General features: G+C 40.2%; 1 long non-coding RNA gene across 5 annotated transcripts in view; it reads right to left on the reverse strand.

The window, feature by feature from the left end:
• The window catches only part of LOC115610084, a 28703-nt gene that overhangs the window by 4578 nt on the left and 11903 nt on the right, over window positions 1-12222 (reverse strand). The window contains exons 4-5 of one of the 5 annotated variants that reach the window (XR_003992110.1): window positions 4677-4785; window positions 3108-3267 (exon numbers count right to left, since the gene is read on the reverse strand). This is a non-coding gene — a long non-coding RNA (uncharacterized LOC115610084). Of the gene's footprint in view, window positions 1-2261; window positions 3268-4676; window positions 4786-12222 lie in introns of those variants that run through there. The other 4 variants (XR_003992107.1, XR_003992108.1, XR_003992109.1 and 1 more) reach the window with 4 other exon arrangements.

Genomic DNA, 12222 nt, shown 5'->3' on the forward strand with positions numbered 1-12222 from the left:
TTGTTTATAGAATGGTAGCTCAGGCTCTGGACCACAGCTGTGCAACAGGAGGTTGGGCTCTGAGGTTGCCATCTCCTGAGCGCCTGATACCCTGCTTGCAGGACTTGTTTCCTTCTAGTAAATGAACCCTTTCTTACTGATGCAGACCTTAGTTGGCTGCCACATAGACATCGGGGCAGAGTACTGCTAGAAAGCACACTTGAAAACATCAGGAAGTAAGAACACAGGGGCTTGCTTAAGTGGGGATCATAGTACTCTCCACACATACTGCCAAGGGCTATCTTCTGCCTCTGACTCATGCATTTTGCAACCCAGCAGAGATAGCAGGGTAGCGCACCATGGAATTTGGTCCCTCTGCTCTTTGCCTAGGTACCTATTTGCTTTAGAGTTTGATTCATCATACCAGTGATCATGTAAACACTCTGGCATGTATTCATCCAGCTGGGCTGGCATCTCCCTGATTGACACAGGATGTTGTTTAACACTGACAGTTGATTTAATACTGAAGGTTGTTTCACTGGGTTTCGCAGGTAGTTTTGATGCCAGAGTTCTGGAAGGGAGTTTCACCCTGTTAAGCTGAAAAGCTTGTGTTTTCATACATATATTTTGTGTATGGCATCTGGAAATGGCAAAAGGATACAATTCTAATGAAAACCAGCAAATCAAATCAGTGGCTGTACCTTCTTTCATCTTTCCTTCTACTGTCTCCCCCCTTCTTTTCCATACCAGCTTTTGTGCCATTATTCTCTCTTCTAACCTTTCTTTTTCAAAAACTTTCTTCTCAGTTTTCCTTTGTTCCCAGCCCTCCTCTGTTTGCTCATCCTTTTTACACACCTGCCTTGCACAGCATCTTCCACACTTTGTGTGTTGCACACTGGCTTGGGCCTGCAACATATTATTCAGCAATAAAATGCTCCCCTTATTTCATGGCCTGGCATTGATGATGTTGTTTTACACTTTCCATCATGTACATTTTGAATTTCTCACTGTTCTTTGTGTTTTTAACTCTTTCTTGCCCCTTGGCATTTTGTTCTCTCCCTTGTAAGCTCCATCTCACTTGGTCTGGGGCATTCATTAGCAGCCTTGTGAAACTGCTTGCATGTGCATGTACAATTTAGCTGTACTTCAGAAGAGAGAGTCCCAGACCTCCACAGTGACATTTGGAGCTGCAGTTGTGTGTTAGACTGTCTTCTGGAATCATCTATTTTCACAGTGGCTATAAATGCTGGGAGAAAGGAGGAACCATCTCCCACACTACCCAAGAACAAATGCAGATCTTCATGAGGAAAGGACAAGCACTTTTGCCAAGCCCCAGAGGCACTTTGCTCTCCCCACACAGGATTAATCTGGAGCCCTGCCAAGGCAATGGCTGGACGCACAGTTTGAGAAATACTATTACAGCTCAAAGATGCAGCACTAACTAGACCCCAAAACACAGCACATACTGAGCTGTTCAGTGCTTGAGCCTCCCCAGCCTTCTCACTCAAAGGTTTTTCTGACAGCTCTCAAAAGGCTTTCTTACAACTCTGTTTTTCTTGTCTGTACTTTCTTTTCAGTTTCATGCTATATTTCATCCCTAAAAATGGCAACAAAACCACTTGGTCTACACAAAGCTCTAAATGAAACTTCTATTTGGTGCTGCATCTTTCTGTAAGCAGGTGCATTTCAGCTGAAGAGTTTTACCTTGTGAAGTATTAGGGGATTGGGGGAGATTTGAAAACAAGCTTATGTAATTGGTTTATCCTATCAGTGATGTTGATAACTGCATACCTTCCTTGGCTGGCAGACTAAACTCTGAGTAGTCATTCACTGAATTAAACTAGCAATCAACAGAAAAACAGATGGGACCCATCTTTTGTTATTGTTATTCAGCGTGAATCTTTAAATGTAACAAGAGCTCAAGGGAAAAAAGCCCAGGCTTTGGATCTGGATGTTAAGAGGGTCAAATGCCTTCGTCTTCATCCTAGCACAGGACAGAGAGAACTGAGGCTAGCTTACAGACCTGTTATTGATAACTGTTATTTAAAATCCTTCAGATGTCAGTTCATCCCTATTATTTCAGACAGAAGCTCCTCATTTGTGTCATTTGTATCATTTGCATCGTTTATATCATAGGAGGGAATACTACTGCAGTCCTGTGAGGAGGATGGTACAATAACAAAGTCTTTGAAAAAGCAAAGAACTGTCTTTGAACTGTGAAATATTGTGATTTTTGGTAGCAGACTTTGAAAAAAATAAAATTAATAAAGGCTTCATTCTGCTTCAAACATTAATCAGTGAATTCAATAGTAGTCAAGCCAATATGAGAAGCAAGCATTCAATGGGTTCTTTAGTCCACAAATGGTAAGGAACCTAGCTCCTGCTTTATTGGAACAGGTACACCTATTGGCTTCAACAAATAGGCAATACATCCTATTTTATACCACTCATCACTTGCAAAAATTTGAAGACACATCTGTGAGTGAAAATGAGAACAGACATGAACCCTTTATCTGCATTGTACAAAGGCAAAATTAGGAAATTACACTCAGGATTCAGCTAAGTGTGGAAAATCTTCCATGCAAGTCAAAGTTTTAATGATTGGGTGAATTTGTTTCCCTTGTCTCACTCTCTTCTTTTTTGCTGTTTTAATTTTTCATTTATAGATTGCACTGTCCACGCTAACCTGGTACATCCTATTCAGACGCACAGCCTAAATAAAGCCAGAAACTCTTAAATTCCAAAGAGGTGTTTCATTTTCAAGCTAAGAGGCAGCAACATTTAATTAGTAGCTGGCTAATCCTGCTATCATTATTCACTGGAATCACTCAGCACAATGGAAGGGTGCTAAATTGATTCTAAATGACATTGTGTAATGACTGACTAACTTAAAAACCAAACAAACATGAAAGCAAAGGTATTAAGTTACCAGACACTGCTGAAATGTGGTAGAAAAGCAGGATTCAAGACCAAAATATCCACAGTGGAAATTGTTTTTTTCTCTTTTTGTTCATATGGCACACCATGTTAAGTTTCAAATTCCGTATTCAGATGCTTAACTTAACTTAGATCTAGACTGAGCTCCAGGTATACCAATATGTTTCTCCCTGATCTCAAAGGCTGCTTACCACTGTGGGTGAGGGATGGCCAATCTGGCCAATTAGTCACCTATGGATTTTCTTGTAAGATGCATTCTTCCATGGCTAGGAGGGTTGTTGCACTAATCCATCAATGCAATTCTTTTCCTGAGCCCAACCACAGAGTGGAGATGGCAGCTCTGCTTTCTCCCTAAAATCAAACAAAAGGAGAGATAAATTATATAATTTATATATATAATATACATAAAAGATATATGAGTCCAGAAGATACATAATTCCAGGAACTATAAATGTGCCACTGAGAAATTAAGACAATATTTACATTCCACTGGCTATCACAGTGAAAAATAATTACAAAGACTGTTACTCAAGACAGGGTACTGAAATTATTTGCTCCTTTTACCTTAAGAAAAAAAAGTGCTATTTAAAGATTGAGTAATTCATAGTTAAATGCAATCACTCCCTACACACTGCATGCATTGCCTATGTTCATTAACTGATGAGATTCTTTTTGTACCATGCCAAAAAAGGTCACATTTTGAATACATGACTAACTATTCAAATCAGGCTGTCATCTAATACAATATTGCCCCATGTAATATTCATTCAATAACTGGGGTTTTACGTCCGAATATGAAAGCTGCTAAAATACATGGTTTAAAAGACATATTAATATCATATCTAAATCAAGAGCATCGAAAAGTGGTGTGGGGCAGGAAGTCACAGAGGCTTATTATGTGAGACAGCACTTGAAGAAAAAAAATAATCAGGAGAACTACATTTGCTTTCCTATTTGGTATCCATGGAAGAAATATAGCACACATGGGAACAAGGGTGACAGCCTCTGCTGTGATGATTTTTCATTGCTTTTTGTTCTAATATTGTAGTTCAGAAAGGGCAATGGACTACTGTGCCTTCCATCAACATGTAATTAACATATCAGAGACCCCAGCCTCCCTCATTGATTCAAAACAGTCCACCTGATTTTTTCTAGGGTATGCCCAATCTAACACTTGGCAAACTGAATGACCACCCCCCTCAGGGCAGCTATTTTGTGAGGCAGCCAGTTCTACAAAATCCCCCAAATCCTGCTTTGAGTAGTCAATCAAAATTGTGCAAAATAATAATTCACCCTATTTCAGTGGTCACATTTTATGATCCATGTCATAAACCTGAAAGATTACTGAGGAGGATGCAGCCTATCTCAAAGTAAAAGGACAAGGAGAAATAGTGCAGTGGCAACAGGTAATGTTGTGATGTACACTGCAACCCCAGAAGCAGAGAAAGCTAATGACCTCTGTAACCACTTTCTATTCATGGATATTACGAAAGCTGTACAGACCTTTCTTATGAAAGCTGAAGTGATGCATCTTCATTTTCTTTTGGTGGGCATGATAAAAAGAGCTACATAAAATGAACTGTGGTATGGCCTATAGTCCAGCTATAGCTTTTTCAGTCCCGACAAACCCATTAAACTGAGCCAGAAATGACTCATTCTTCTGAATAACGTTGCTCCAAAGCAACTGACTGCAGAGAACCAAGATACTGGCCTATGACAGCAAGACGGAAGAGAGTGTTCCGAGTAAGTTCCAACTATACCTTTATGTTCATTGCAATTATGCCAAGTTCAAACACATTTTTGATCCTACTCGCTGGACTATATCCTGCAGGACAGGCTGGCATACATCCATGCAGGCCCTGAAAGAAACTGAGATTGATAAAAGGGAATGACAGGATAAAAATGCTGCACTTTGCCCCTAACTGTATCTAGACATGTATGAAAGTCACCTGGTACTTTAGACTCCTTCCCACAGTCAAGTCAAAAGCTAAGCGTTCAAGGCAGAGCTGAACCGTAGGGAACGACCCTCTCTTTTTATAACAAGATTCCTATTAGCCTTTCCATCCATTTCAGTTGGGCTCTACATATATATAGCCCATTTGGCAACTATGTTCTTAATAATGCATTTACATTTTTAATCGGTTTATTTTAAAGCATAATTATTGTAGTTAACTCTTCCTTTTTAAACTATTGATATAAAAATAGAGACTGAACCAATATCACGACCAGTAAGTTTCATTTTCACTGAAAGACTAATAGCGGCTGATGCAATCTGCTTGTGCCTACCGATGTAATCACAACCAGCTCAGATAAAGATGTTCCCTTTCATTATAGCAGCAATTTTTTGGACAGTGTAATGTTTTGGACACAGAAATGTTGGTTTAGCAGCAATTTGACATCTAAAGCAAGCAAAAGTTGTATATAAAACCTAGGAATTATAATGCCTTGGTTTCACTTTTGTTTTATAGTTTATAACTGCAACTGTGAAGCTGCAATCTGAAAAGGCTCCATTTTGGTTCTGTAGAGAAGTATCTGTAGACAAGCTTGCAAAATAGGTCTCCAAGGAATGTATTTGGATTAAGCAGGGAAGAAAAATTATATAGAGATGGAATATTCATTTAACCAGACTGGCACAAGCCACCTGAGAGGAATCTATTCATTTTAACCAGCAATTTAAATACCAGAGACTTTAAAAGTGTGGCTGTTCAACTTGACAAAAATCTTTACATTATATCATAGGAAAAGTGACCAAACAAAAAGGAGACAACTGAAGTCGGACTTCTGGCTATATGGAAATGAGATGTGTGAAGGCGAGTAAGGACAGGCAGGGAATCTCCAAATTTTGCAGGGTGTTCAGGATGTTTTGGGGACTGCAGTCTGCTTCCCTGGTAAGCTGAGTCCTGCAAAAAGTTGGTCTGAAAGGTCCATGTTCCTTCCAGAGGCTAGAAAAGCAGAGTGAGTTTTACTCTTTTCAGAACGTATTGAACCAACTGCTTTAGTGTGTGCAGAGAGTGACAGTTTCCTGGCGGGCTGCAGTGACATGCCACCCCTCTAGCACTACCAAAGGAGATCGCGTGCTGAATAAACCGGAACTCATCTGGTTCAAGTTTGACATAAAAGCCCTTCTGCATGCAGAAAGCCACTCCTGCATCAGTCTGTATCAACAGCTGGGGGAGAAAGGAGGGAAAAAGGGAACTTTCAGTGGTTTGATTTGATCTAATGCATGTAAAAAAACCTGCTTTGTTTTCTAAAGAATGCTGCTCTACAACATTACAATGGGTTGTAAATTACTGGATGTAAGGAGACAATTTTGATATAGATTATATTGGTAATTTATGCTACTTGCATGAAATAAAAAAAATGCAACCTTTTGCTGATTTTGATACAAAATACTATCATATTCTGGCAGAACAAAGTCCATCAGCTGAGGAACTGTCATCTCACAGTGTGTGATGTCTACTATCTCTGCCAATATTAGTTTTATGGACCAAGTAATAACATTATGTTAATAACTGCTGATTGCTATTTGTGTAGCAGCCTGTTCCAATACCATGGTGATGAGCATGCTGTTGGTGTCTGGAACAGATGGACAGAACACAAGAGATACTTGCCTTGATTCTAAGACAAATAGGATTACCTGTTTCATTAATAACGCTACATGAAAGCACAGACAAAACCAGATGATTCTATCTCCATCTCCAGTAACTGACAGGAAGAAGTGCACATTTATAAACACACACATTGGGTGCAACAAACAATTTACCCTAACTTTGAGGGAGAGCAAATCCTTGAATCACTTGTAAAGCCAATGCAGCTGCTTTATGCTGTTGAGAGTGGAAACAAAATTCACCCCCTCACTGTCAGCAATACAGCTCCTTTGCGGTTCTCTGCAGAAGTGATACTTCAGGCTGGATATGAGGCGATTGCCTGCATCCTGCCCAACACCACTGGTTCCCTACCTGCTGACTTAAACATCCCTTACAAAGAAGAAATCTGACAGATTCCCATCATTTCTGGAAGAAGAGAACTGAAAGAACAATGAATGCCACTTCACCTCATCTTTCTGATATGACAAAGAAATAGGGAGAAAAGTACACTTCAATTCCACTATGTTGTTTCTGAAGCCCTCCCATCAGATAGCCACTTTATTCTGCACTCTCTTATTCTTTCACAGAAATGAGGAAGACAGACCAAGAGACAAAAGAAAAGGGAAACATTTTCACTGTAGGTTGTGCAGTTCTGTTTAGAATCAAGCCCATGATATTGGGAAAAAATTATCACTACAAGATATGAAGCTGTATACCTTTGACAGGCTGTTTTTCAATGACTGCAAAAGCAGTTATGTGGGGAAGAGAGCTCTGAGACAGAGTGCTGGGACCATAACAACAACAACTCCCTTCCTATCTCAGTGAAAAGCCAAAAGAGGAAACTGGAATCTTCTGCTTTCATACAAGAGCTGCCAGTTTCCCACTGGTATCAGAAGCCAGTCATGTTTGGAAAGGAAATGACCTATTGCTGCATGGCAAAGCTAGCAGGTGCAGATGGCATGTGAACAACTTTCCCAACCACTGCTCTGCCAAGGTCACAAAACAAAAAGTACAAATGGTTTTGAGGAAAATAATTCAGTTCCTGCCAGGTCATCCACAGATTCTGAAAGCTCTTTATTCAGTTTGGCATCCAAAAAGGTTCGAAATAAGGCCACCAACGCAGGTGAGGTGTCAGATCACTGCAGTGATATATTCCCTTCTCCCAACACACACAAAGTCCTATAAATTACATATGTCAACGAACACTGAAGCACCGCAATCATTCAAACCAACACAGTGGCAATGCCTTGTCTTTAAATTGAATCATCAGTTAATGCAGCCAGAAAGTTACTTGTCCTGCAGCAGTGTCTGGCCTGCAGACAACCTCATGCTGTCAGACTGCAGCAGAGCTGTGAGAAAGGAGCTGCAGGCGCCGCTGCCAACGTTACAACAGTGAGCAGGGACCATCTCACTGCATGGCTGTGTAAAGTGTGTCTCAGGATGAAAGGAGCAGCAATCGCGCAAGGTGCTGAAGGTCTTAGGAAGTGAGATTTAGTGTGCAGCCTCTGCTGAGCACGTCAAGAGAAGTCAGCACTGGGTAAGGCTGTTAACCATGGTGTGTGGGTCTTAAGTATCAAATCCTCAGAACCAAGATGAGAAAACTTTCTGCTGTGCTTTCGCTTTCCATTCCTTTTTTACTGGCAAACAACACCCATTTACATCTGTCCAAGGAATCATGTCATTCCACTATAAACATAAAGAGATTGTGAGTAGGTCCCTGTTCACATCTGAAATACACAGCTTGAGAAAATAACAGGAAATAGCAGAGCAAAGACGGCTTCCAAGAACCACGGAGCCAAATCAGCACTTTCTTCATAGTGGGTAAATTAAAAAATCTTCTCTGCTGCTCTGAGGAGCAGGGTGAACTATAGCAGAATTACTTCTATTTCATCAGAACTTGGCCTTTGCATATACTGACTGCAATTTCATTTGTTCCCAGTAACACAAACAGGTTGGATAGGCTAGTTAGACTGGGATTAATTTGAAAGCTAAGCAATGATAGCTGCACATACAAGAGAGCATCCTTTCCTCCTGAGGGATGAGTTCTCTCTCCTGAAATGGATATCAGAGATAGAGGGAACGAATCATTTTCTGAATTGCCTGTTTTCTCTTTATTGACTATTGACCATTTGCTGAGGGAAGCTGGCTGGAATTTAGGCTGTGATTCATTTTACTTTGTCAATTACTTCTGAGCTCTCTTCAATAAGAAAAGCAAAGCTGTGTACAATACCATTGTGGGACTTATTTTATTGTCTCAGTAATTCACTCTATTCATTTTCTTTGGGAAAAAACACAGACTTTCCATGCTTGGGCACTACATTTTTAGCTTGGGTTCTAGAAGTTAAAGTACATGCTTTTTGTTAACTTCAGTATCTCTGTATCTAGCAGAGGTACTGCTAAATGACTACCACAAATTGATCTGGAAGGATAAGGTAGTATTTCAGGGCATGAGACCAGAGAGTAAAAGTCCTTATAAACAAGGCTTTGCCAGCTTCAAGCTGAAAAAAGGCCAGTGGAGAGGAGGAAAGGAAAAAAATTAAATGAAAACCTGTCCTGTTTGTGAGCTGTAGCTTTCAGATTTTCTTAGATATTCGTCAATGAAATCAGTGAAATATTCTTGATCATCAGTTAATTTCTAAGCTGACAATATTCAAAATACTGCCCAAGCAAATCTGAAAGTGGTACTGGAAAATGTGATCTGAGATGCAGTGACTTACTCAGATCATGTTAAGAGGAAGACACTGGCTGCTATGGGCATGGTCCATGCTCTCGGGCAGCAGGGTCACACTCTGCATAGCCTTTGTGGTTAAAACTTGTTTTCCATGATACAGAGACTTCCAGTATGTAGTGCCAAAGAAAGACTATTCAGGCTAGGGTAAGCATGTAGTGATACTTCCCGTAAGTACCCTCCCAGTCTCCAGCTTCCATAACCATTTGTCCCTCCTGCAGCCATGAACACATACCCATGTCTGCTGCAGGGTCACATAAAAAGACCTCTTCCACTCACAGAATCATGAGAACCATTTTGTTCGCATATGGTGCCAGGTACAAAGAGGTCCCCAAACTACTCATTTCGATTCACATACTAGATAAAGCGTTGATATAAACATTAAAGAGGACACTTAACCTTCATGATACGTAAAGGAGGCCTCAAATTGGAAGACGACTCTTGTACCCAGAAAATGCATAGATGACACCCAAGGCTCAGTTCTAACCTGCTGGCAGATATTATGTTCAATGCAGGAAAATGGTAAGGAGCCTGAAACCCCACCATGACTACTTGTCTTGTCCCTGGAGTTGATTCTGATGTTGGCTAAGCTTACGCAAGCACCCATGTGAATGGTCAAGATACTTCTGCTGGTTTACAACAACCCCAGTGCGGCGCAGGCAGGAGTCATTTGACCACACCAGTCACAGCACCTGTATCACAATGTTGTGAAAGAGACATCTGGCAGGTTTGACACCACCCTGAATTCCTTAAAGAGGGAAATCCTAATCTAACTACCTCAGTGTTGTTTAGTATCATAAACTAGAACTGTTGAAAGTGGGGTTCATGCTCTCAAGCTGACTGTTTGTTAGAATTGAAAAAGTAAGGCTTGGAAGGCAGGAACTGAATACAGAAATCTGCTACCTCAGAGTAATATATGAAGTGATATAAAAGCAGGGAATAGAAATGAATTCCTCAGATTTAAAAAGAACTTATCCCTGGATAAGAGCTGTTATTAGACAACACATCCTGGAGTCTAATCTACATATAGTTCTTGTAGAAGCATTACTACTTTTTAGGAGCATAAGTTATAGCTTGTTTAACTGAAATATTATTCTGACACAAGCCCTAGTGACCAGTACGTTCTTACTGAGAATTTAGTTGAGGCAAAGAAGTCTTGTTATCAGTTATCACACCTACCTACGCAGATTCTCCCACCCTAGTTACCTCAGCAGCTGTTTTATATTTGGTAGAAAACCTTTTGCACTTGGATAAGCACCTAGATAAAGCATTTTGTTTTGTGCAGTCAAGATGTATTTTGTTACATACTATGACATAATCTACATGAAACCTACTTTTTTTTCTTTCCAAGTCTCATACAAGGTATACATTACTGTGCATAGAATACATTTTTAGCTGGCGTTAGCAAAAGTGAGGTAGCTCATTCAAAATCATGCCTGGAGCGAAATGAAGTTTTCAGAGGCAGAGGGGAAAAACATGCAGCTGTTTATTCTGAAGAGCTCTTCTGATCGTTTCCTCTGTCATTTTCCATTTAAGCATTTTTTTTTTCCTAGGACAAAAGCGCAGCCTGCCACTACCATGGATTTCAGCTACAGGTTCTCAAATACTCAAAGGAGGGTTATTTTTTAAGTCAACCAAAGCATTAGCAAAACAATGGAGTTCTGACCGACTGGGATGAAAATGTGATTGAAATGGTGATAAGAACCACAGAAAATTGTTCTGGTTCACAAAATGTGCCTATTAAAAGTGATCTAGATACGTGTTCAGGTAGATTGGTTTATGCACCTGTTAGTGCATTTTGTTTTCTCATTCATACCCATTGTAGCTCCCCTCTAGAAAAATATAAATACATTGCTTTGGAATGAGTAACAGGTTAAACAAAATGAATCCTATCAGTAACACCTGCCTAACAAATACTAATAATAATTTAAAAAAGCAACTGACATCTAGATTTACACCAACATCTGGAATTCTGGTACAGCTGCTGTGAGACGTGGGGTGTGTTTATTTAATTCTCTAAAATCTACGGTCATTCTCCATGATCCATCACTCTTTTTGACAGGCCAGACCAGATTATTCCAAGCTGTGGTAGTTGATTTTAACACTCCTGCACCTAATAAATCCTTAATGGTCTGTGAAATCTCTTCGTGCCCTCCCAGAATCTTCTATTGTTTCATTGTCACCAAGTTAGTTGTGGCAGGAATCTGCACAGGAGGCATTTTTACCTTTGCTACTATAATTGTCCGGGCACTAATATAATTTTTCATTCCAAATTGGTATAAACCATTAGGAATATTTAAAGTCAGTCCCTTTAAAATATCAATTCCAATTATATATTCAGGGACAGGAACAATCATAACTGAGTAAGATCGTTTTGGGCCTATAAGGATGCTGGGGAGGGACTCTTCCTCAGGGACTGTAGTGATAGGACAAGGGGTAATGGGTTCAAACTTAAACAGGGGAAGTTTAGGTTAGCTATAAGGAAGAAGTTCTTTCCTGTGAGGGTGCTGAGGCACTGGAGTGGGTTGCCCAAGGAAGTTGTGAATGCTCCATCCCTGGCAGTTTTAAAGGCCAGGTTGGATGGAGTCTTGGGTGACGTGGTTTAGTGCAAGGTGTCCCTGCCCGTGGCAGGGGGGATGGAACTAGATGATCTTAAGGTCCTTTCCAACCCTAACTATTCTATGATTCTATGATTCTAACTATACATATCTTCACCTAATGAATAACCAAGATCCAAATAAACGCCAAACATCCATCACAAGAGTACGATATTGTAAACCTGCACCCTAGCTCTGTACAAAACCTCTTCAAAGACAGCAACATGAAAGCAGGTTTTAGTTCTGCTTGCATTTACCCCTTCCATGCCCTAATTTGAGATGATTTTGCCAGTGCTGGAAATCACCACATCTAGAGGAAGTGCCTTCTCCAACTGTTCCAATTTCCTAAGGAAAAAAGGCCTTTGTCATCATATTTTGTGTATGAGTGCCTAAA

This window comes from Strigops habroptila, chromosome 6 (genome assembly GCF_004027225.2).
Source record: "Strigops habroptila isolate Jane chromosome 6, bStrHab1.2.pri, whole genome shotgun sequence".
Taxonomy (NCBI): Eukaryota; Metazoa; Chordata; class Aves; order Psittaciformes; family Psittacidae; genus Strigops; species Strigops habroptila.